This window comes from Nicotiana attenuata, unplaced genomic scaffold (assembly GCF_001879085.1).
Source record: "Nicotiana attenuata strain UT unplaced genomic scaffold, NIATTr2, whole genome shotgun sequence".
Lineage (NCBI taxonomy): Eukaryota > Viridiplantae > Streptophyta > Magnoliopsida > Solanales > Solanaceae > Nicotiana > Nicotiana attenuata.
The window spans coordinates 8,160-33,036 of NW_017675668.1; the positions used below are offsets into that span (position 1 = coordinate 8,160).

General features: G+C 39.0%; 1 non-coding gene and 2 pseudogenes across 1 annotated transcript; all 3 read left to right on the forward strand.

Moving 5' to 3' along the window:
- Positions 1–5,518: 5,518 nt before the first annotated feature.
- Positions 5,519–5,590, forward strand: TRNAE-UUC. Its single transcript has one exon. It is a non-coding gene; the product is annotated as a tRNA-Glu (tRNA).
- Positions 5,591–14,926: 9,336 nt separating this feature from the next.
- On the forward strand, positions 14,927–16,711 carry LOC109220318 (annotated as a pseudogene).
- Positions 16,712–21,650: 4,939 nt separating this feature from the next.
- Positions 21,651–23,760, forward strand: LOC109220319 (annotated as a pseudogene).
- Positions 23,761–24,877: the final 1,117 nt, after the last annotated feature.

Here is a 24,877-nt window from a genome sequence, read left to right on the forward strand (position 1 = left end):
CCACCTTCCCCGTCCATTTTCGTTTCCTAACTCGTATTCGCTTCCGTTTTTCCAGTCAATTTTTCACGACAGTTGTACGGGTCCTTCCGAGTTGGACTTAGTTTACCCGCGTTGGCTGCCCTTGTAGATTGAAAAACCTTTTTAAGCACGAAGTCCCCAATTTTGAAGTATCTCAGGCGTGCTTTCCTGTTGTAATATCGTTCGATCACTTGTTTTTGTGCTGCCATTCTTATTAATGCAGCTTCTCTCCTGCCTTCCAACAAATCCAAATTGACCCGCATTTCTTCATCATTTGATTCTTGTGTTGTTTGTGAGAACTTTATGCTTGGTTCTCCTATTTCAACCGGGATTAGTGCTTCAGCTCCATAAACTAAAGAGAAAGGGGTTTCACCTGTGCTCGTCTTTGTTGTCGTGCGATATGCCCATAAAACTCCGGGTAACACTTCAGGCCAATTACCCTTTGACTCCTCTAATCGTTTCTTTAAATTGTTGATTATGACTTTGTTTGTTGATTCTGCTTGCCCATTACCCACAGGGTGATAAGGTGTAGATGTAATCCTTTTAATTTGCCAACTCTCAAAAAACTCTATGACTTGAGCTCCGATAAATTGAGGGCCATTGTCGCATACGATTTCCTTTGGTACACCAAATCGGCAGATGATATTTCGCCAAATAAAATCTTTAACTTCCTTTTCTCGCACCTGTTTAAATGCTCCTGCCTCTACCCATTTAGTGAAATAATCGGTAAGTACGAGAAGAAACTTTACCTGTCCTTTTGCTTGAGGTAATGGTCCTACTATATCCATTCCCCATTTCATAAATGGCCACGGCGTAATGACTGGATGTAATAATTCTGCTGGCCTGTGCATATTGTTACCATACCTCTGGCATTTATCGCATTTAGCCACGAAACTTTCCGCTTCTTCTTCCATTTTAGGCCAGTAGTACCCTGTTCTAATCAAGGTTCTCACCAATGATCTTCCTCCTGCGTGATTCCCGCAATGCCCCTCATGTATTTCCCTCATTACATACTCCGTTTGAGAAGGTTCGAGGCATCTTGCTAAGGGACCACCTAACATTTTACGATAAAGGTTCCCATGTTTTAAACAGTAACGAGCAGCCTTTTTTCGAAGTGCATGCGCTTGTTTCTTGTCATTAGGGACGGTACCATACTGTAAAAAAGCAACAATTTCGTTTCTCCAATCCCAAGTTAAATTATTAAAATTTACCTCATTCTTATCAGGTTCGAGAACTGAATGAAATAAATGTATAACTGAAGCGTTTGCATCATTTGCCACATCAGCTGCGGATGCGAGATTAGCTAAGGCATCTGCTTCAACATTTTCATCCCTTGATATTTGTATGACCTTCCAAGTTTGAAATTGCTTTATCAGTTCCCGTACCTTTTCCAAGTACTGTTGCATCCTTGCTTCCCTAGCTGTGTAAGTCCCCATCATTTGATTAACCACGAGTTGCGAATCACTTTTGATCACCACTTGATTTATACCAAGTTCTCGTGCCAATTCTAGACCTGCAATCACAGCTTCATACTCCGCTTCATTGTTAGTTATGGAATGACATTTAATAGCTTGCCTAATAGTTTCACCCTTAGGTGGTACTAAAACAATTCTTAATCCTGCACCTTTTACGTTAGATGAGCCATCAGTAAATAAGGTCCATGTTCCTGGATTAGCCCCATTAAGTATTTGTACTTCTTTTTCTGCTTCTAACTGCATCCCTTGGCTAAAGTCAGCCACGAAATCAACTAATATTTGGGATTTTATTGCAGTTCTAGGTAGGTACGTGATTTCATATTCACTTAGCTCTATGGACCATTTGGCTAACCTTCCTGACAATTCATGCTTATGCAATATATTACGTAAGGGGTATGCAGTTACTACAACAATGGGATGACATTGAAAATATGGTCTTAACTTTCTAGATGCCATGATTAAAGCAAGTGCTAGTTTTTCCAGTTGTGGATACCGTGTCTCTGCATCTAACAAAGATTTACTAACATAATAGATAGGAGATTGTTTACCCTGCTCTTCTCGAACCAAAATCGCGCTTACCGCAACTTCTGAAATAGCAAGGTAGATGAAAAGTTTCTCCCCAGCCTTTGGTTTTGCTAGCAAAGGTGGATTTGATAAGTACGTTTTCAAATCCCTAAGTGCTTGTTGACACTCCTCATCCTACTCAAAATGATCCTGCTTCTTAAGGGCCGAGAAGAATTTAAAACATTTTTCCGATGATTCTGAAATGAATCTTCCCAAAGCTGCGATTTTTCCCGTCAATCTTTGAACTTCTTTCTTGTTTTGAAAGTATATCAGGGATTTCTTCAATAGCTTTAATCTGTGCAGGATTCACTTCAATACCACGGTTAGAAACAAGAAAACCTAAAAATTACCTGATGCCACACCAAATGCACATTTAGATTCAACTTCATATTATATTTTCGTAAAATTTTAAACGTGTCAGACAGGTGCGATATATGATCTTCTGAATGTTAAGTTTCAGACAGTAAGTCCCCATGTCTGTTATGAAAGAAGTTTTTTCCTCATCTCCTGGATCCATCTTGATTTGATTATAGCCTGAATATGCATCTAAAAAACTTAATAGCTCATGCCCTGCAGTAGCATCGATTAATTGATCTATGTGCGGTAAAGGAAAAGAATCTTTTGGACAGACTTTATTAAGGTCTGTGTAATCTACACAGACTCGCCACTTACCATTCTTCTTAGGAACCACAACAGTATTAGCTAACCAGTTAGGATATTTTACCTCACGAATTGAACCAATTTTTAGCAATTTTTTAACTTCTTCTTGAATCACCTTATTCTTGAAAGTTCCTTGCTTTCTTTTCTTTTGCTTGACTGGAGGATATGATGGATCTTCATTCAATTTATGGGTCATGACTTCTGGTGGTATCCCTGTCATGTCAGAATGGGACCAAGCAAAACAATCTGCATTAGCTTTTAAAAATTCAATCAATTTACGTTTTACCTCCGGGCTAAGATTAGCTCCTATATAAACTTTTCTCTCAGGCCAATGTATAAATAACAACACGGCCTCTAGCTCTTCTATCGTTGTTTTGATGTTCTCGTTCTCCTCCGGTTTTGAATGGTATCAGGTCTTGAATCCACATCCGTTTGCTTTTGTTCAGGTGAGGTTGACACCGTGTTCCCCTCACCTAAATTCTGTAATTGCTATCTGTCTTCACCCTTAACAGTTGAATCTGCAACAGAATTGATGCTTCTAGATGTTTGTTGATCACCTCTGATTTGACATATTCCCCATGGAGATGGAAATTTAATAACTTGGTGTAAGGTTGAAGGAACAGCATCCATGTCATGAATCCGTAGTCTCCCAAGAATCATGTTGTAAGCCATTTCCATATCTACGACTTGAAATTTGGCGTCTTTAACGATGCCTTCTGCGAATGTAGTAATTATTGTTTCCCCTTTCGTGACCACACTAGAGTCAAATCCCGACAAAATATGTGCTTTTGGAATCAATTTAACCTCCGCTTGCATCTCGCGCAATACTTGTATCAAAATATTATTTACAGAACTACCTGGATCAATCAAAACTCGTTTCACGTTAGTGTCATGTACAAGTAGAGATATTACCAGTGCGTCGTTATGCGGAGTTAAGAGTCCCTCGGCATCTGCGTCGTTGAATGTAATATTCTCTTCTTCCAGCACATGTCGCAACTGCTTCCCATGAGTGATTGTTATTTTGGAAGTCTTATTAGCTGCGATATATGAGACACCATTGATATCTTCACACCCACTTATAACATTGACGGTTCTTTTAGGCGAGGGTGGTTTCGGAGGCTCCTGTCTGTTCTTCATATATGCTTGTTTACCTTTTTCACTGAATAACTCAGTGAGATACCCCTGTTTTAGCAAGTGATCAACTTCTCTTTGCAAAAATCTGCAATCTGCTGTTTTATGCCCGTGGACGTTGTGAAATTCACACCAATGATCAGGGTTTCGTCTGTTTGGATTTGATCTCATCTCCTTTGGCCGTCGTACCTTATCTCTCATGCTTCTTAAAACAGCAACAAGTTCAGAAGTGCTTATATTAAAATTGTAACCCCCGAACCTTGCTTTTAGACTTCCATCATCGTCTCGTGACCCACGTGTATTCTGATCGTTTCCGACCTTGATGAGGAGCCTGATTCCCTGTTTCTAGGTTTGTGATCGTACCTTTGATTATCTTGCCTTGACCGTGAGTCCTTTCCCACAGGTCCCATGTAAGGCTCGTACTTGTTTTTACCGGATCTCTTTTCATTTTCCACACGCCTTGAGCTTACTTTTTCTTCTGTTTTATGTCGTAAAATAATGTCTTCTTCAATCCTCATCTTTGTACTGTATCTGTTGTAGACATCATTCCACATTGTTGTTGGGAATTCTCGAAGGCTTTCCTTGAGTCGCCTCGTGGATTCTGAACTCTTCTCATTCAAATTGCTGGTGAAGGCTATGGCTGCCCAATTGTCAGGTACTCGTGGCAATGTCATTCTTTCCCGTTGAAATCTATCCACGAATTCTCTGAGTAGCTCTGAATCTCCTTGCTTGATTTTGAAGATGTCCTCCATTCTTTTTTGAACTTTTTGAGCTCCCGAGTGTGCTTTGATAAATAAATCTGCAAGCTCAGCAAAAGAATTTATAGAATTTTCAGGTAAGAGAGAATACCATGTTAGTGCCCCTTTAGTGAGTGTTTCACCGAATTTTTTGACCAAGACTGATTCAATCTCCTGGTTAGTCAAATCATTGCCCTTGACTCCTGTTGTAAATGCAGTAACATGATCTCGTGGGTCTGTTGTCCCTTCATACTTTGGAATATCGGGCATCTTGAACTTCTTTGGAATTGGGAGAGGGGCGGCACTTGGCTTCCATGGCTATTGAGAATATTTATCTATATCTACCCCTTGATCATGGGTGGTACTCCGGGTATTTGTTCTATGCGGTCGTTTTGCTCCCTAAGCTGTTTCTACAATGTTAGTACTAGATTTTGCAAATCAAATTTATTGGATTACCTGGGTCTCCCTCCTGTGTTTCACTGGGGGTTCACCGGTGCTTGAATTAACTAGTCTAGAACGAGGGTTCTCCAAAGTATTGTTATTTGGAGTAGGTGTGGGTGGAGCAGCAGGTAATTGACTAACAAAAGCTTGTAAAGCTTTATTGACCTGAGTAGCGATAAGTTTTTGTAAAGCATCATCCATAGCTTCAGCATTTTCAAATTGACCTCGTTCATCTGTGTGAGATCCTTCAGGAGTGCCTTCACGAGATTGTCGTGGTGAGTCTCGTGGTGTTTGATCCTGAATAGCATCATTTTGCGGATCTCCCTGATTTTGTTGATTGAGTGGGTTTCCTTGGATGTTGTCATTGTTGTTCGACATAGTTGATTCCACAAAGAAAATCNCTTTATTCTTTGAAAGTTTCCTTTGCTTTTCTTTTCTTTTTGCTTGACTGGAGGATATGATGGATCTTCATTCAACTTATGAGTCATGACTTCCGTTATCGTCCAACGGTTAGGATATCTGGCTTTCACCCAGGAGGCCCGGGTTCGATTCCCGGTAACGCAACCAATTTGGTTAACCAAAAATTAGATTTTAGGTCAAAGCTTGAATTTAGAAGAACACGGGTTACTGATAATCGGAAAAGAGTATATAAAGAAAGAAATTTGTGAATAATATGATCAGAAAGCAAGTAAATCAAAGTATATTCCAATAGTGTTTTTTTCGTGCTTACAGTTGTTTGTGACTTTCCCTTTTATAGCCATTTTGGGAATACAGACTTTACCTTTGTCATAATAAGACAATTATGGGCAATTAATGACTTTAAATGTTACGTTATGCAATCATATATGTTAACTACATATTCTCTAACGTTTCCAGTATTTAATACTCATTAAATGCTGTATTTGGGCTCTTTTTTGCTGTCAGATTCATTCCTTTGACTTTTCACGATCTTTGACCTTTAAATGTCTTGAATAGGTACGAGCGTTGAATTACTTGTATGACTGCTCGTGCCTTCTCCATTTAACTTGTTCGTATCTGTTGTTGCTCGTATCTGTTAACCAACCTTAATTCTTTGACTGTTTGACCAGTCTACGTGTCATGACAAGTCACCATATATATAAATACAATTTTCCCCAATACAGTTATGTGCTTACCCTATAGTTTTCCTTCTAACCCTCACTTTGTGCATTATATTATAAGAGTTTATAATCCTACTTATAAGGGATGGCCTCACGCAACCATAAAGAGCAATATTTATAAATATAAACATGAATATTAACAATATTTCCGCTATTTATTTACTCATATAGATTGTCGCATTGCTATTACTACTGATATTGGTAGAGTGATAATGACTGTGATTATCTTACTGTGACCACTCATTGGATTGATGAGGAATTTGCTACACATGCAGATGCAAAAGCCTCAATTAAAATAACTGCTCAAACAGTTTATAATGCTTATCAACTTGCCTTAGATCATGCTAGACTAAATGTTCCAACTCCTACTTCGTCTAGTTCGCAATCATCTAAAAGAACTGCGGGCCTAAAAACATTTAGTTCTTGGATGGAGTTCAGGGGTTCTCAAGGTGATAATATTGGTGATACTTCACAACTAAATGAGCTTCAAGTTTATTTGTCGCAGGGACTTGAAAAAGAGAATCCATACGGCACCTTTGATGTTTTGGAATGGTGGAAGGACAAAGAAAAACACTTTCCGGTTCTTTCAAGGATGGCTCGAGATATTTTATGTCTTCAAGCTTCAACAGTGGCATCAGAGAGCGCTTTCAGTCAAGCGAGACTTCAAATCGGTGATCATAGAGCGTCTATGAGAGAGAGCTTGGAAAAATCAGTACTCTTCAGAGATTGGATCCGTTCGGAAAGAAGAAATTTTGGACTTGCTGAATCACAACCGGAGATAGACGAAGCTTATGAAGAAATGCTAGCGGAACTTGCGGAGGATGTTGCTCCGCCCGGAAGAGGTGATGAACAAGCTTCTTTTCCGCCACCACCAATGGAAATTCCTACGAACCTTGAAGGATTTATTAAATTTGTTAGAGATAATATGTAGACTAATATGTAACTTGTATTTTGGCACATCTTCATTAGTTTTTTTTTCCTTTTAATGGTGGTATTAGACCTTGTTGTGCTCATTCCATTGGGGGGAGGAAGACTAAGAAAGATATTTCCATTTTTGTTAATGTCGTAATAATAAAAATTATAAGGCATTCCCTTGAATATTTCTTTGCAATTTTTTTTTTGTGTTTAAATTTGAATAATAAGATTTAAGTCACAATTCTATAATATATTTACAAGAAATTATATAAGGCAATCTATATCTCTCTCTCTCTCTCTCTATATATATATATATATATATATATATAGTATGTATAATATATATAAGCTATATTATATAGCCTATATATATATAAGGCAATATATATAATACTATGCATACTATATATACTATATATATTCATACAATATATACTATATATATGTATATATAAATATATATACATATAAGCAATTATATATATATATATATATATATATATATATATATATATATATATATATATATATATAGAGTATATATAATATATATAAGCTATATTATATAGCCTATATATATATATATATATATATATATATATATATATATATAAGTGTATATACTATGTAATTGCTATACATACTATGTATACGATATATATACATAATATATATACTATATATATGTATATATAAATATATATACATATAGCAATTACATAGTATATACACTTTTATATATATATATATATATATATATATATATAATTTACAAAAAAATGCCTTAGATAAAAAAAAAATCCGGAACACTTAGGCCCGTTTAGGCCCGTGGGCCCGACCCATTTAGCCTGGGACCATGTGGGCTTAAGCCCACAGTGAGCTTAGGCCCACAGTGGGCCGGTTCCACCCACCAGGCCCGTTAAGCCCGGGACTGCCAAAGCCCGGGACCGTTAGGACCGGCCCGTTTGGCCTATTTAGGCCCGGGCCCGACCCAGAATACAGCTTTAATGTCTAAGTGTTGAACTAGCCGTTCAGGCCGAATTGAGTGCTCGACCTCGCCCGTAGCTAAATCACTTTGCCGGTATGTAGCTTCCTATATGTGACTTCGGCTTGGTTGCTTCTTGGTCGTTCTTCCTTTAGTAGAATTCCTTTGATCAGATTTTGACCCATATAAGTTCTCCGTTTGTCTTTGTTTTATTTACTAAAAATGTTGGATTTTCAAGTGTTTAAACTAAGTTTGAAGAATGTTCTTATTTGTTTTGTAAGCTAATTGTGAATCAGAAATTAATGCTACATACACCCTAAAATTGTGTTATTTCATTGAATTAGAATTTGCAAAAGTACTATTATGCGGCACCTTCCTGAGATTCCTTGGAAGGGCGACGTAAGGCTAAGCAACTGATGTCAGTGTCGTTATTGTCCGCCAACTGAGGTCCCCTCCGTACGCTAGACTAGATTGTCAGTGCCGTACGGGAAAACCAATGTCAAGAGCAATTGAGAGAACAGAAATGAGAATTGAGAATGAAAGAAAGCTTGATTGCATTAATGAAAGCTATTACAGAAAAGCAACGTGGTGTCGAGGGGGAGAGACACCAGTACAGAGAATTGCTTGCTTGCTAGAAAGTTTGATTGCTTGATCCCCCCTAATAATGCTTAAAAAAATAATCCAAAGCTACAAAACTAGACTTGACTAAGCTAGAGAAACATAATGGAAGTACATAAAATAAAACAACTCTATATTTACAATGAAAATGACTTAGTTTTCTATAAGGCAGCAACAGGTCCGTTATCAGCAACAGTGTCTTTGGTATCACGGTCTGCGCGCGCGGCGCTGTTGGCATCTGCCTGCGGCTTGGCGCTGGCGAGGGATATCGGTGGGGCGACAGAGGCACCTGCGCGCTTATCACTTGGCGCGTCCAAGACCACGGGGCCGTCCGTGGTGCTAGGCATTGGGAGGCTTGCTAGGACGCCATGGAGCGCGCCCAAGGGGTCATGGGGCATGGCTGGAAAGTCGCCCATGACATTCTCCCCCACCTGAGTTGGCGACGTCCTTGGCGCCTTACTTGCAAAATAATCTTCAATGAGGCTCTTGTAGGCTTTGAGGTTTGTTCCCCTCTCCCAAGTATTTTCTTCTGCATCACAGCCCTGCCATTTCACCAAGAACTCTTGGTGATCTTTCCTTGAGGCATGAATCACTCTATCATCAAGGATAGCTTCAACACGCCTTTTCCAGGTTGAATTGGGACCTCGTATACTGGGTATTGTAAGCTAGCTCCTTGAAGGATCCTTCGTGTCTTCCCAAAAAGGTTTCAGGAGACTGACATGGAAGACAGGATGAATTTTCCACCAAGCTGGGTTATCCACCCGGTATGCAACTTTCCCAATGCGCCTTTCAATGGACAAGGGTCCAATGTATTTTTGCAATAGGCGAGGGTCATGGACTTCCGCAAATAAGTACCGCTTTGGGATTTTGACCATCACTTTGTCTCCTACTTGATATTCAACAAAGCGATGATTCTGATCAGCATGCCTCTTCATCCGCTTTTGAGCTTTGACAAGATAGCTCCGCACTATCTCCATATCCGCTTCCACTCTTTTGAGAAGCTGGCAGCTCGAGGAGATTTAGCCATGTTTGGTGCATTCACAGTGTGTGGGAGTAGCGGTTGTTGTCCGGTAACAATTTCAAAAGCACTTTTGTTAGTACTAGAGCTCTTTTGTAAATTGAAACACTGTTCAGCAGCATCCAGAAGCTTCACCCAATTCTTCTGCGATCCAGTTACAAAGTGGCGAAGATATTCCTCCAACGTACCATTGAACCGCTCCGTCTGGCCATCAGATTGCGGATGAAAACTTGAGCTGTGACTCAATTTTGACCCAAGGCACTTGAAGAGTTGGGTTCAAAAGTTGCTAGTGAAGCGTGAGTCGCGATCACTAACAATGTCTTTGGGCAGGCCCCAATATTTGACGACATAAGAGAAGAAGAGTCGAGCTGTATCTTTTGCTGATATATATTATGGGGCTGCAATAAAGGTGGCATACTTGGAAAATCGGTCCACCACAACCAAGATAGTTGTGAGATCTCCGACCTTGGGCAATCCGGTGATGAAATCCAGGGAAACGCTTTCCCAAGGTCTCTTTGGGACAGCAAGTGGTTCCAAGATTCCCGCTTGTGTCAAGCGGTCCGACTTGTCCTTCTAGCATACTAGACAAGTCTTCACATACTGAGCGACATCATCGGCCATTTGAGGCCAATAATAGGCACGGCGAAGTAACGCCATGGTGCGTTCTTCACCGGGATGGCCAGCCACAGAGTATCATGACATTCCGCTAGAAGAGTCCTCCGCAAATCTCCTCTTTTAGGAACATAAAGTCGGTTCCCTTTCACTTTCAGAAAACCATCTTCCATGTAGAACTGGCGAGTCTTGCCCTGTCCTACCAAATCAACCAAATACTGAGCAGCAGGATCCTTGATGAGTAGATCTTGTATCTGGTCCTTGATGGATGTGGCTACTTCGCTCCCCCTTAGGGTGGCGAGTAGGCACACCGATGCTAGATCAGCTCTCCGACTGAGCGCATCAGCAACATGATTAGTCTTTCCACTGCGGTACTCCAGGTTAAAGTGGAATTCAGCTAGGAGTTCCTGCCACCTGGCCTGTCGACCATTCAGCTTCGGCTAGGTCATGAAATGGCTGACAGCTGTGTTGTCCGTCTTGACCACGAACAGGGTTCCCAGCAGATAGTGCCTCCAAAGGCGCAAGCAGTGGACGACAGCCAATAATTCCTTCTCATGGGCGGCATAGCGCCGCTCTGCATCCTTCAGCTTCCGACTCTCGTACTCTACAAGGTGCCCTTTTTGTAGCAAGACTCCGCCGAGGGCATAGTCAGATGCGTCCGTTTGTACCTTGAATGGCTTGGCCAAATCAGGGAGCGCCAAGACGGGGCTACTAGACATAGCCGCTTTTAATGCGTTGAAGGACTCCGCTCTCCTTGGTCCCCAGTCCCAGGGTGTGACCTTCTTGAGGAGTTCTGTCAATGGCACTGCGATAAGGGAGTAGTTCTTCACAAACCGCCGCTAGAAATTGTATAGGCCAAGGAACGCCCTCAAGGCATGGACATACTTGGGCGGAGGCCAATCTGTGATGGCCTGAATTTTCTGTTGGTCCATCTTGATGCGTCCTTCCTCGATGACATGTCCGAGGAAGTCAATTTGCTTCTAAGCAAAGGAGCACTTGGATAACTTTGCATATAGTTCATGCTCCCGCAATCGAGCTAGGACCTTCCGCAAGTGCACTAAGTGTTCTTCCAATGTCTGGCTATATACCACAATGTCATCTAAGTAGACCACCACAAATTCGTCGATGTACTCTCAGAATACTTGGTTCATGAGAGTGCAAAATGTAGCTGGGGCGTTGGTCAAGACGAACGGCATGACCAGAAAGTCGTACGACCCATATCTTGTCACACAGGTCGTCTTGTGTTCATCACCCTCTGCAATCCTAACTTGCTAATAACCTGTCTTCAGATCTATCTTGGTGAACACCGTCGCGCCACCCAGTCTATCAAACAAGTCTGCCATTAGAGGAATAGGGTACTTGTTCTTCACGGTGATTTTGTTTAGAGCTCGATAATCCACACAGAGTCGCAGGCTGCCATCATGTTTCTTTTGGAATAGAACAGGGGACCCATATGGGGACTTGGAGGGTACAATGATCCCTGTATCTAGCATTTCCGTCAATTGTCTCCGAAGCTCGATGAGTTCGGGTTGAGACATTCTGTAAGGCGCCCGGGCCGGTGGCTTCGCGCCCGGCACTAACTCAATTTCATGGTCCACAGTGCGCCTAGGCGGGAGCCGCTTTGGGATGTCTTGTGGCATGACATCTTCAAAATCCAGTAGTAACTCCTTCACGGGTTCAGAAATGGGACCCGAGGAGCGTTCTATATCTTCAATGCAAAGGGTTGCCAGGAACGTAGGTTCATTCCTTTTGACCCCCTTCTTCAACTGCAAGGCCGAGTTGATAGCCTTGACACTACCTTTACCTTTCCCTACAACTCGTCCAAGGCGCTCCACCTGAGTCGAGGCTAAGTAGTTGTGGGTAGAACCCGTGTCTATCATAGCCCGAATGGGCTTGCCATTCACCTTTATCTCAACGAACATTAAGGTCCTCTCTTGTTTAAGAGGAGTCTCTTCATTCGCCTTCTTTTTCCCCTTCTTGGTGACGGTACATGGGTCCTTCTTCTTACGAATACCAGCACTGGTCTCCCCTAATGCCTCAGAAATAGAACCAACAATTGCATTGAAGGCACCTACTGGTTCAGTCTGGTCTGCATCGTCTGAGTCATCATCAGTCCCATCATCAATAGCCTGATGGGCGTTCATCTGTGCATGTGGGCACTCATTGTTCCAATGTGCCCTGCCGCAATGACGGCATCCTGAAGGAGGCTTTCTCTCCCGGTCATTGTTGTTTGACGTAGCACTGTTGCTGCCGAAGGAAGGAGCTCTAGATTTGTTTGAGTTCCAATCTCCCCCACTTTTGCTAGGGCCACCATTGCTAGGCTGGCCCCCTTTGAATCCCGCTCGGGCAGGCGGCTGGGGCCTATCCTTTCGAGCTTCCATTTGATAGTCCCCAAGGCATTCAGCTGCTTGGATCGCCTTGGGAAGGGTATCTACCCTCTGTCATTGTAGCTCCACACGGGCATAAGGTTTCAACCCTTCCAGGAAGGTGAAGAGCCTGTCTTTGTCCCCCATGTCGCGTATGCTTAGCATGAGCGCGGAGAATTCCCTCACGTAGTCCCGCACTGATTTTGTCTGACGGAGCTCCCGTAGTTTTCTCCTTGCATTGTATTCAACATTTTTGGGAAAGAATTGTAGGCGTATGGGTGCCTTCAGTTCTACCCATGTCTAGAGAGTATCTTCACCGGCCTTGATGGCTTCGTACTTCACCCGCCTTCAGAGTTTAGCATCACCCTGAAGATACATGGCAGCAGTTGCTACCTTCTTAGCTTCTTCTAGGCCCCCAACAACATCGAAATACTATTCGACGTCAAAGATGAAGTTCTCCACTTCCTTGGCATTCATAGCTCCATTGTATGGCTTTGGCTCAGGAATTTTCAGTTTCTGTGTCGCGGAAGCGGGGTTCACAGCGCCCCCGATTTGGTTTCCACCTCCTCGAAGTAGGCCCAGTAACGCAGCGTTGACAATATTGAGCTGGTCTGTCAATTTGTCAATAGTTTGTTGCATGGCAGTCACCCTGTCTACCTCTTGTGCCCTGTGGGCTAAATCCTCGGTGCGCTCCTGTTGGAGCCCCTCGAATTTCTCAAAAATTTCGGCCGCCTCTATGGCAGCCGTCTGTCGGTCTACCTCGGAGTCGCGACTGATCTTTTCAATGTCAACTTCAGCCTGGAGCACCCTGCGGTCCAGGTCGTCCAACCTTTGCACTAGGCTGGTTCTTAGTTCAGGCACCGTATCCACAATAGGCCGTAATACCTCAACCGCCCCTTCGAGAGCCGCAATGCGGTCCCCATGATTCACCATGGTCAAAAATGGTGGTAATGTCAATACGTTCCCTCGTCCTATGTCGAGCCTAGGCTTTGATACCAACTGTTACGCGGCGCCTTCCTGAGATTCCTTGGAAGGGTGACGTAACGCTAAGCAACTGATGTCAGTGCAGTTACTGTCCGCCAACTGAGGTCCTCTCCGTACGCTAGACTAGATTGTCAGTGCCGTACGGGAAAACCAATGTCAAGAGCAATTAAGAGAACAGAAATGAAAATTGAGAATGAAAGAAAGCTTGATTGCATTGATGAAAGCTATTTCGGAAAAGCAACGCGGTGTCGAGGGGGAGAGACACCAGTACAGAGAATTTCTTGCTTGCTAGAAAGTTTGATTGCTTGATCCCCCCTAATAATGCTTAAAAAAATAATCCAAAGCTACAAAACTAAACTTGACTAAGCTAGAGAAACATAATGGAAGTACGTGAAATAAAACTACTCTATATTTACAATGAAAATAACTTAGTTTTCTATAAAGCAGCAGCAGGTCCGTTGTCAGCAACAGTGTCTTTGGCATCACGGTTTGCGCGCGCGGTGCTGTTGGCATCTGCCTGCGGCTTGGCGCTGGCGAGGGATATCGGTGGGCGACAGAGGCACCTGCACGCTTGTCACTTGGCGCGGCCAAGACCACGAGGCCGTCCGTGGCGCTAGGCATTGGGAGGCTTGCTAGGATGCCACGGGGCTCGCCCAAGGGGTCATGGGGCATGGCTGAAAAGCCGCCCATGACAGTACGTGTGTATGGAAGTTTGTCTATTTATTGCAGACGGAACTTTCAAAAGGATAGAGCACAACTTCACGGAGAGATGGTAATCGTGGCATAGGACTGTAGTTGGAAAGTATCTCCATCAACTAGAAATTTTGATGTTTCTTCTTGATTCTTTATACTTTGTGAGAATGCATCCCAGCCCTCTACCAAGAGCAAAAGAACATCAACATTTGAAAAGTTATGACAAGCACGAAAAGAAAAGAAAGAAAAACAAGCAAGAATCACTAAAATATTACTAGTGAATAACTTAGCTGAAGAAATGTTAAAGAATTCACCACGTAAATCAAGAAAAATACATGACAGATCCCAATTATATTATTTAAAGAAACCCGAAGTATACATGGTGCAAACTTGCAAGTTTGCGTCTAATTCAACTAGTAGCTGTTATAATACAATGGAATCAACAATTCAACTAGCAGCTGTTATAAAAACAGCTTCTGTTAGCTAACAGTGTTATTAACTTGAAGCCTCAATTCTAAGTACCAAAGACTTAATTTCATTATATCTCAGTATTCCTCGCTACAACAAAAAATGGATCTTCTCTGGTATTCGCTTCTAATTCCTCTGCTTGTTTTCATTTTCTTCCTTCATCAATGGTTCTTTACTACTTCAAAGACAGGCCAAAATAAGTTACCACCATCTCCAAAAGGGCTACCAATCATTGGAAATTTGCATCATCTTGGGTCGCATCCTCACCGCTTTCTCCATAAACTATCAGAAAAACATGGTCCAGTCATGCTACTTCACTTGGGCAGTAAGCTAGTGTTTGTTGCTTCCTCTATTGATGCTGCTCGTGATATCATGAGAACCCACGACCTCGTCTGATCAACCAGACCTAAATCCAGCATCGCTGATAGACTATTTTGTGGCTCCAAGGATGTGGGCTTTAGTCCTTTTGGTGAATACTGGAGGCAAGTAAGAAGTATTACTGTGCTTCACCATCTCAGCAATAAAAGAGTCCAATCTTTTCGTGATGTCAGAGAAAAAGAAACTGCTAACATGATTGCAAAAATCAGGCAAGGATGTGATTCTTCGACTTCAGTGATAGATTTGAGAGATCTATTTTGTTCTCTGACTAATAACATAATTAGCAGAGTGGCCTTAGGGAGGAAATATAATGAAGGGGAAAGTGGGATGAATGCTAAGGCCACCCTGGAACAGCTTCTTGAACTTCTAGGTGGTTTTAACGTTGGGGATTACATTCCATGGCTTGAATGGCTCAATAAAATCAATGGCCTAGACATCAGAGTGGAGAAAGTAGCTAAAGAGTTGGATGCATTTTTAGAAATGGTGATTGAAGAACACATGAGTAGGAACAAGAAAGAAAAATACCACGAGAGTGAAGCTAAAGACTTCGTGGACGTTTTGCTTGAAATTCAGAACGGAAAGGAAACAGGCTTTCCTATTCAAAGAGATTCATTGGAAGCTATCCTCTTGGTAAGCATCTTGTACTCCCACATAGCTAGTCATCTATGCATTATTTAATTCAACATAACAATCTATCACCCTTTGGTGACAGAACAGGTTCACTGAAATCTGTATTTTTATGTGTAAAATAATTACTATCGCAACATCAATTCGAGAAGAAAATGGTGATGAGACTACACCAAGTACTTTTTTGCGTTCATCATCCCCTATTGTTAGTACTAACTTACAAGGTCGGGCTTGTTTGTTTTTTCTTTTGTGCTTCTGGCTAATGCATAGGATGCGTTTGCTGCGGGTACGGATTCAACATATACATCTCTAGAATGGACAATGACTGAGCTTTTGAGGCATCCAAGAGCTATCGAAACATTACAGAATGAAGTGCGAGGATTAGCCCAAGGGAAATAGGAGATAACAGAGGATGACTTGGGAAATATGCAGTACCTGCAAGCAGTGATCAAGGAGAGTCTCAGACTTCATCCACCGTTTCCGCTACTACTTCCTCGAGAATCTACAGAAGACGTAAAATTACTAGGCTATGACATACCTGCTAAAACTCAAGTCATAATTAATGCTTGGGCAATCGGAAGAGATCCGTTGTCGTGGGATGATCCAGAGGAGTACCGGCCAGAGAGGTTCTTGAATAGTAATATTGACGTCAAAGGACTAAACTATGAATTGATTCCCTTCGGAGCAGGCAGAAGGGGCTGCCCGGGAAGAACTTTTGTTGTTGTTGTGATTGAGTTAGCATTGGCAAAGCTTGTGCACAAGTTCAATTTTGCATTACCAGAAGGATTAAGAGAGGAGGATTTGGATATGACTGAAACTAGTAGCCTCACTGTCCGTAGGAAATCACCTTTGCTAGCTGTGGCTACTCCGTCCTCTAGTTAGGACTTCTTTTGTCCAATTGCTTAAATTTTACACTTCTTGTGTCGTTTGTGTTGCCTCTCTACCTCACCAGGTAGGTGTAAGGTCTGCGTATAATACTCTATCATTTCCAAACCCAATCTGTGGAATTATACTGGTAGGTTATTGTTGTTATTGTTATTGTGTTGTTTGGGTGTCTGTTTCAACAATTATATATTATTATTGTTATTATTATTTTCTTTTACTAGCTTATTTGGTGTTGACAATTGTATACTAGCACTAAATTTGGCTGCTTCTTTGACGTCACTTATGCATAAAATTTTCCTGCAGGAGCTTAAGACAACACATAGTCAGAAGACTTCTCATTAGAGGCCAAAAGGTTCGATTCCAATAATAATAATAGATATCGTTTATAAATCCTTGACGGCAAGACCACATTTTTTGTTTCTTCTATGTAAGTTTTATCCAAATTAATCAACAACGACTCCCACCCAGAAAATTTAGTAATCCCTGAATCCAGGAAAATTTAAATATACTCCAAAAGTTTACGCGTTGTTCATCAGTAGTCACTACTAAAAATATCCAAAATCGACCGATGTTAGTCGATAATTGGCAAAAACCAACCTAAAACCAACCGATTCGTGGTAGTCAATAGAGCCAACCGATCGACTTCAATCGATTGTGACCGACTTCGGCCGGTCAATTAAGTTCCACAACCGGCCAAAAAAATCCGACACCGACCAAAGTCGGTGGATATTTTTAAAATTATGTAATTAAAAAATATACCATCTGAGAATCGAACCGTGGTTTGTACTGTGGCAAGATTATAAAATTAGGGTCATATAACATGTGGTAGTTATGTTAGTTAGTCAGGGGTATTTTAGTCCTTATACCTATTTTACACACGTGACTCGTGTGAGACAGCTGTATATAACCAACACTCTGTATTAACAGAGTTAGTTACAAAGATAATGAATACATCTTCTTCGTCACTCGTCTTCTTCTCTCTCTACTAATTTTCTTCTTAATCACATGCAATTGTGTTCTCTGCTAGATATGTACACAGATTTTATCAAAGATACTATACTACTATTAGACCATTGATGCCATTGGGTTTAATACTTTTTTTATTTTTTTTTTATACTCTTTAATTTTATTTTCACTCGATTTTTTTCAAAAATAAATTTACCGACCAAAATCGGCCGATTTTTTAAAATGCTCGACCGAAACCTGTCGATATTCCGAATATTAATTTTAGTTAAATTTAAATTAAAAACCGATCGAAGTTGATCGATTTCTTGAAATAATAATTTTAGTTGACCGGTTTCTTGAAAAATAATTTTCGGGTCGCAGAAATAACTTTTCACATTTTGGCGCAAAAAAAAGAGAGAAAATTTTACCTCCTATAGCAAAGCTTTACACCCTATTTATTATAAATAAAACCCTTTTAAAATATTATTTTCTATAGATACCTTTTAGTTTTTTATAGCAAAATATGTATTTTATGGTCACTTCCTATTGTTAAGCCATTAAATACGCTGTCTAATATTTTTCTCTCTCATTATTTCAGTTTATTCTCTCCCAAAATCATGCATAGTATCTTATTTCTCTCTCCACGATCTCTCTCTCATTCTTTCCTATATGAACTAGAAAGTTGGTTACCTCCGACAGACGGTAAGCTTTTCCATGATTTCCATGGTTATTACTACTCTTCAGCCATGAAAACAGTGAGTTTTTCTATGATTTCCTGCAAGTTTTCTTAACATCCTTTTCAAAAATGTTCTTTCCCAATTCCACAGGACGTGAAGGCGTGACACCAAATTTTTTCCCTTCTGATTCATGATTTCTTGCTTCTGTCAAGAACTATGAACTTGTGCAAGTCATAAATCATCAACGCGGATTTTCACCACTCACCACTAAAGTTTTTGAATTTTTCGCCGGTTAAAGCTTCTTCTTTTTCTCTTTAACAGTTTTTTTAAAAATATCCACCATTGTTAGGTATTCTACAGAATACCATTAAAGCACTCAATTTCGAAGGGCCGTCTTTCGATTTGTAAATCACTCAAGAGGAACCTGTATTTGCAGGTTCATCAGCAACCATTGAAGCCCAAAGAAGAACAAAAATACGCAATGACTCTAATTGTAGATGTATTTATATGTATTCGAGTCCGCATACATTGATTTTTAGTTTCTACAGTGATTTTCTCTTCTTGTATTTAGATGTATTTATATGTATTCGATAAGGCATACACCGATTTTTATTTTGTACAGTGATTTTTGACTGTTGTATTTAGATGTATTTATATGTATTTGAGTTCTTACAACAATATTTTTAAATACATTGTTAGTTCTATCATTTTGATGTTATTCATCAATTAGTTATGCATTCAATCTAACTGTATCCATCTGTATCTTAAACCTAACTGTATCAATATGTATTTAAAACAACAATACAATAAAATACTCTTAATATAAATAGAAAATCAATGAATACAACCAATAAAATATACTCAATAAAGCAGCAATACCATGTATTATGAATAAATAAAATATTGTGAATACAAAAATAAACTTGAATACATTGAACACAACTATTAGATACAACAGAATACAAGCACTAGGTTTATTATGAATTATGCAGGCAGTATGTTACTATTACAGGTTGTATCCGGAATCATTACTTGATGTATTNATTCATCAATTAGTTATGCATTCAATCTAACTGTATTCATCTGTATTTTCAACCTAACTGTATCCATCTGTATTTAAAACAATAATATAGTAAAATACAGTAGAATACTCTTAATACAAATAGAAAATCAATGAATACAACCAATGAAATATACTCAATAAAGCAGTAATACCATGTATTATGAATAAATACAATATTGTGAATACAAAAATAAACTTGAATACATTGAACACAACTGTTAGATACAACATAATACAAGCACTAGGTTTATTATGAAATATGCAGGCAGTATGTTACTATTACAGGTTGTATCCGGCATAAATACATGCAGAAAATCGAATTTCAAAATATTTCTGTAGATACTTGTATTAATTTCGAGCAGTACCTCGAACAATGACAGGAAAAAAAACTCGAACTGTATCAGAAAGAAAAGAGGGACTGAAACTCTGAAGAATGCTCTGTTTTTTGGTAATTAGCGTCTGATAAATCTTCTCATTAATTGAATTGATAATGTTGTGTGTTATAATTGATTTAGGTGAGTTATATTAGGGGTGTATCTCGTTAAATTAGCAGCTTTCCGTTATTAAACAAGTAGAGAGACCTATTATTATGTTGTATTCATGAATACATGTGAATACAGCGGCTGACAGCTGGACTGCCCTAATTTTTAGCCGATTTTTGCTACTGTATTTATGAATACAGTAGCTCGAATGCTTCGAACACATTACCATAACAACTGAAAGGTATCTACGAAAAGTAATTATGTCTATGGTAGCTATAGGAAGTTAATAGCCACCAAACAATAGTCATTTCTGAAAATTCCTAAAAAACAACCGAATTCAGTTGGTTTCGTAAAAAATTTAAAAAGAAAATATTTTGTAAAACTGACCGACTTCGGTTGGATTTTTGACCGACCATAGTCATTTGGTCGACCACAGCAAATTTTGGCCGAATTTCTAGTAGTGAGTAGGAGAGCTTGACGATGACACTGAGAAGCCATTGAGGCCCCAAGTGGAACCCTTTTTGTCACTCTGCCACAAGTCTTCGTCTTCTTCCCTTGACTTTGTCAAATAGTGGAAAATTTTCACTAATTTTTTAAGTTGTTATTGAACAATGTTCATAAAAACCAATTGGAATTGTAGGCGAATTAAGGATTAAAAGGTTCTTAGCACTAAATTTATTATTCCCTTCGTTTCATATTAAATGAGATACTTTCCTTTTTAGTCTGTTCCAAAACAAATAACACATTTCTAAATTTGAAAATAATTCAACTTTAAACTCTTCATTTTACCCTTTTTGCCTTAATGAGAAGCTTTTATAGCCACTCAAATGGCATGGCCCCACGAACCTTTTACCCCATAAGCTTTTAAGACCACAAGTTTCAAAAGTCTTTTTTTTTTTTTTTTAAACTCCGTGCCGAGTCAAACTATCTCAAATAATATGAAACGGAGGAAGTATATTTTTAAAATTATGAATTCATGATCTACATTGAAATTTTAGTGAGTTATATTGGCAGCTTGTGGTTGTGGGCGTAGATCATCACCATCTAACAAATTGTTTGAAAGTTAAAATATTTGACAAAATAATAATGGCAAATTTGGATGATATTTGGTTGAAGTTTAAAAGATTGGTATGGGAATAGTTGAAACTGAAAAAGGAGTGTTGAAAAGTTCTATACATCCAATAAATTAAAACAATATGTGCACCACATGCGGGCTATATTCTATAAGTTTGTTTGTATCTGCTTTTGATTAATGAAATCAGATTAAAGAAATGGAAACTAACGACCCATTATTATTAAGTTGGAAAGAGAGGAGGAAGGTGCATAACCGGACTAAAATTGAGAAGAAGAAACATACGACGATATTTAAAAATGCACAAACACAAATCATGCCACTAATTGATTGTCTATAAAAATTTAATTCTTATTTTAAATTCCTTAATGTACATTATAAATAATCTTCTTCAGAAGATCAGATTTGTATTAAACGTCTACCTCAATTCACCTAATCTCCTTCTGCCAAGCACATAAACAATATGTTCAGCTCCTTACAATGGCTAGAGTCACTGTCCTTCAATCCATTTTTATCCTCTTTTTTAGCCCTTTCACTCATTTCCTTCCTTGTTATGAGGCTCCTTTTGACTAAAACTAAAACCAAAAATCTCCCCCCTTCTCCCTCAAATTACCATTTATTGGTCACATGCATGCACAAACTAGGTTTGTACCCTCATCACTCTCTACACAAGTTAGCTCAACAACATCGACCCTTAATGTTTCTTAACCTGGGAAGTGTGAATACTCTTGTTGTTTCCTCAGCTGAGGCAGCTTCCGAAATCATGAAAATCCATGACCTTTATTTTCTGTGACAGGCCTAAATCCAACTTCAACGACAACAAGAATCTTCTTTACGACTTTAAGGATGTTTCTGTCGCGCCTTATGGCGAGTACTAGAGACAAATGAGAAGCATTTGTGTCCTTCAGTTTCTTAGTACCAAAAAGGTTCAATCTTTTCGCGTTATGAGGGAAGAAGAGACGGCTCTTTTACTGAAGAAAATCAGGGAGTGTCTCCAGAGGCAGTGAATTTGAGTGAATTGTTTATGACACTTACAAATGATATTGTAAGCAGAGCAGCTTTTGGGAGGTAATATGTGGAGGGAAGAGTGGAGAGAAGTTTAGGAAGCTAATGAAGGAATTTGTGGGAATATTAGGTGGATTTGATTTTGGGACATTTCTGTTTTCACTTGCATGGGTTGATAGAGTAAGTGGTTTAGAAGCAAAAGTGGAGAGAGTTGCAATGGAGATGAATGAGTTTCTTGAGGGAGTAGTGGAAGAACATTTAGATAATCATAAAAGGGTGACTTACTTATTGGGTGGAAGAGTGGAGAATGAAGGCAGAGAGGATTTTGTTGATGTTTTACTTGGGATTTACCAGCAAAACATGAATGGCTTTTCCATTGACAGAGATGGCACCAAAGCTCTCATTGTGGTAAGTTATTTCTCAGCGCGCGCTCTAGCATTGAACTATGTAATTATCTCATTAAGAATTTAAATTGCTAAAAAAAGTATACTTTTATTTACTTTAATTAGATCCTCAACAGGCATTCCTATGTCTGGGATTTCAATTGAAACAAAAAAGGAAGATCGGGCAAAGGGGCTACGCCACCACTGCACCAAATGCTGTTTTGACCATGGGTTCCCACATGAAAATATAACTACTTTACTGAAAAAAATACCAGTGCAATACATAACTTAGGGAGGGGTGCATGGGTCCAAGTGGATCCGCCCCTGCTCAGGTAGAGTATCAATTAGTACTAAAGATACGGCATGAATGTGGGTAGTAAGATTAATAACTCCAAATGTATTGTTTGTATCGTAGAGAGCATGTTAATTACTACCCTTCTAACGCAAATCATTCCTCACAATAAGTTGATGCTGGTATAATAAAATGTTATTATATACTCCTATTCTATTATGTGTATAATCTGATGTAGCTAGTCGTAGATTTGTATTATAGAGATACGATGACGCCAAATATCACCATTTTATAATTGAATGACCAAGGAAATTATTTAATTATGACCCTCTGTAGGTCCTTTAAATATTTTTCAGGAAACATGTGGTAGCTGAAGACAGATGTAGCTTCACTACAATATTGTTAAACCTTAACCAATACTATGTTTTTGCTATCTTTATTTCAACTCTCTGACCATCTTCACTGACTTCCCATGATGAAATAAACGATGTGATTTATCACCAATAACACCATTAATTTGGTGGTATTAGAGGTAATCAATCACATCATTTATATATCTTTAAAATCCTTGTCATTCTTCTAGTTTATGGAGTATTTAATTTGTTTACGAAATGACTTTTTTTGGTAGGACATCTTTGCGGGAGGAACTGATACAACTTACACAGTGTTGGAATGGGCCATGACAGAGCTTCTAAGGCATCCCAATGCCATGAAAAAACTTCAGAATGAAGTGCGAGAAATAGCTAAAGGGAAACAAGAATTAGTATCAGGGGATGACTATGGTTATAACTAACGGTTGAGCTATAGGGAGAGACCCTGCAATTTGGGATGATGCGGAGGAATTTAAGCCAGAGAGATTCTTGAATTCGTCGATAGATTATAAAGGGCATGATTTTGGATTGATACCATTTGGAGCAGGAAGAAGGGGATGTCCTGGAATTTCATTTGCTATGGCTACTAATGAGCTTGTGTTAGCAAATGTTGTGAAGAATTTTAACTGGGAGTTGCCAAAGGGGCAAGATCTGGATATGACTGAATGCACTGGTTTAACTATTCACAGGAAAATTCCTCTGCTCAGGGGCGCGGATTTAGAGTAAAAATTTATGTTGTAAAAATTTATTAAAGCTGCAACAAATGGTAGGTCTTCAATGCTAAACCTTAAAAGTTGAACCCGCAGAATCTAAATCTGGATCCGCCTCTGCCACTGTTTGCTGTTGCAACTCCACGCAACTCTTAGTGTGATCCAAGAATGTGAAAAAGCAGGAACGTGGATGTAATGAGTATGTTTTGGCATGTGATAAATCGTAAAACTGTAAAAGGGTGTTACTCTTTATTTATTAACAACATAAGTATACTATAAGTAGTGTAATTAAGATTATATTTGATTAGATGTTTGGAAGTTACTTGATAACAGCTATTGGAATTCCTACTGCATGAATATCGCATGTGATTAAATTTTGTAATCTTTTGAGTGCTGCCTATTGGAATTTAAGTAAAATGTTCTAAAGCCTGAAATAATTGGAAAATTAATTCCTTTCGGCAAGAGAGTATTCATAAATGATTATCATATCCTTAATATCAGGCACTGACGGTCTATTTAGTATATTTTTTGTATAATAATATCTATTTTGTATATATTTTATATAGTGACAGTTTATTTTGTATAGTGACAGCCTATTTAGTATATTTTTTGTATAGTGACAGTATATTTTATATATATTTTGTATATTTGTTGTATAGTGACAGTCTATTTAGTATATATTTTGTATAGTGACGGTCTGTTTAGTATATTTTTTGTATAGTGACAGTCTATTTTGTATATATTAGTGACAGTCTATTTTGTATATATTTTGTATATATAGTGATAGTCTATTTAGTATATTTTTTGTATAATGGTAGTCTATTTTGTATATATTTTGTATAGTACGGTCTATTTAGTACATTTTTTGTATACTGACAGTCTATTTTGTATATGTTTTGTATAGTGACGGTCTAAAGTATATTTTTTGTATAGTGGCAGTCTATTTTGTATATATTAGTGACAATCTATTTTGTATATATTTTGTATAGTGACAGTCTATTTAGTATATTTTGTATAATGATAGTCTATTTTGTATAGTGACAGTCTATTGTATATATTTTGTACAGTGACGTCTATTGTATATAAATTGTACAGTGACAATCTATTCTGTATATAGACAATAGGGACAGCATATAATACTGTATATAATTTTTTTACGTTTT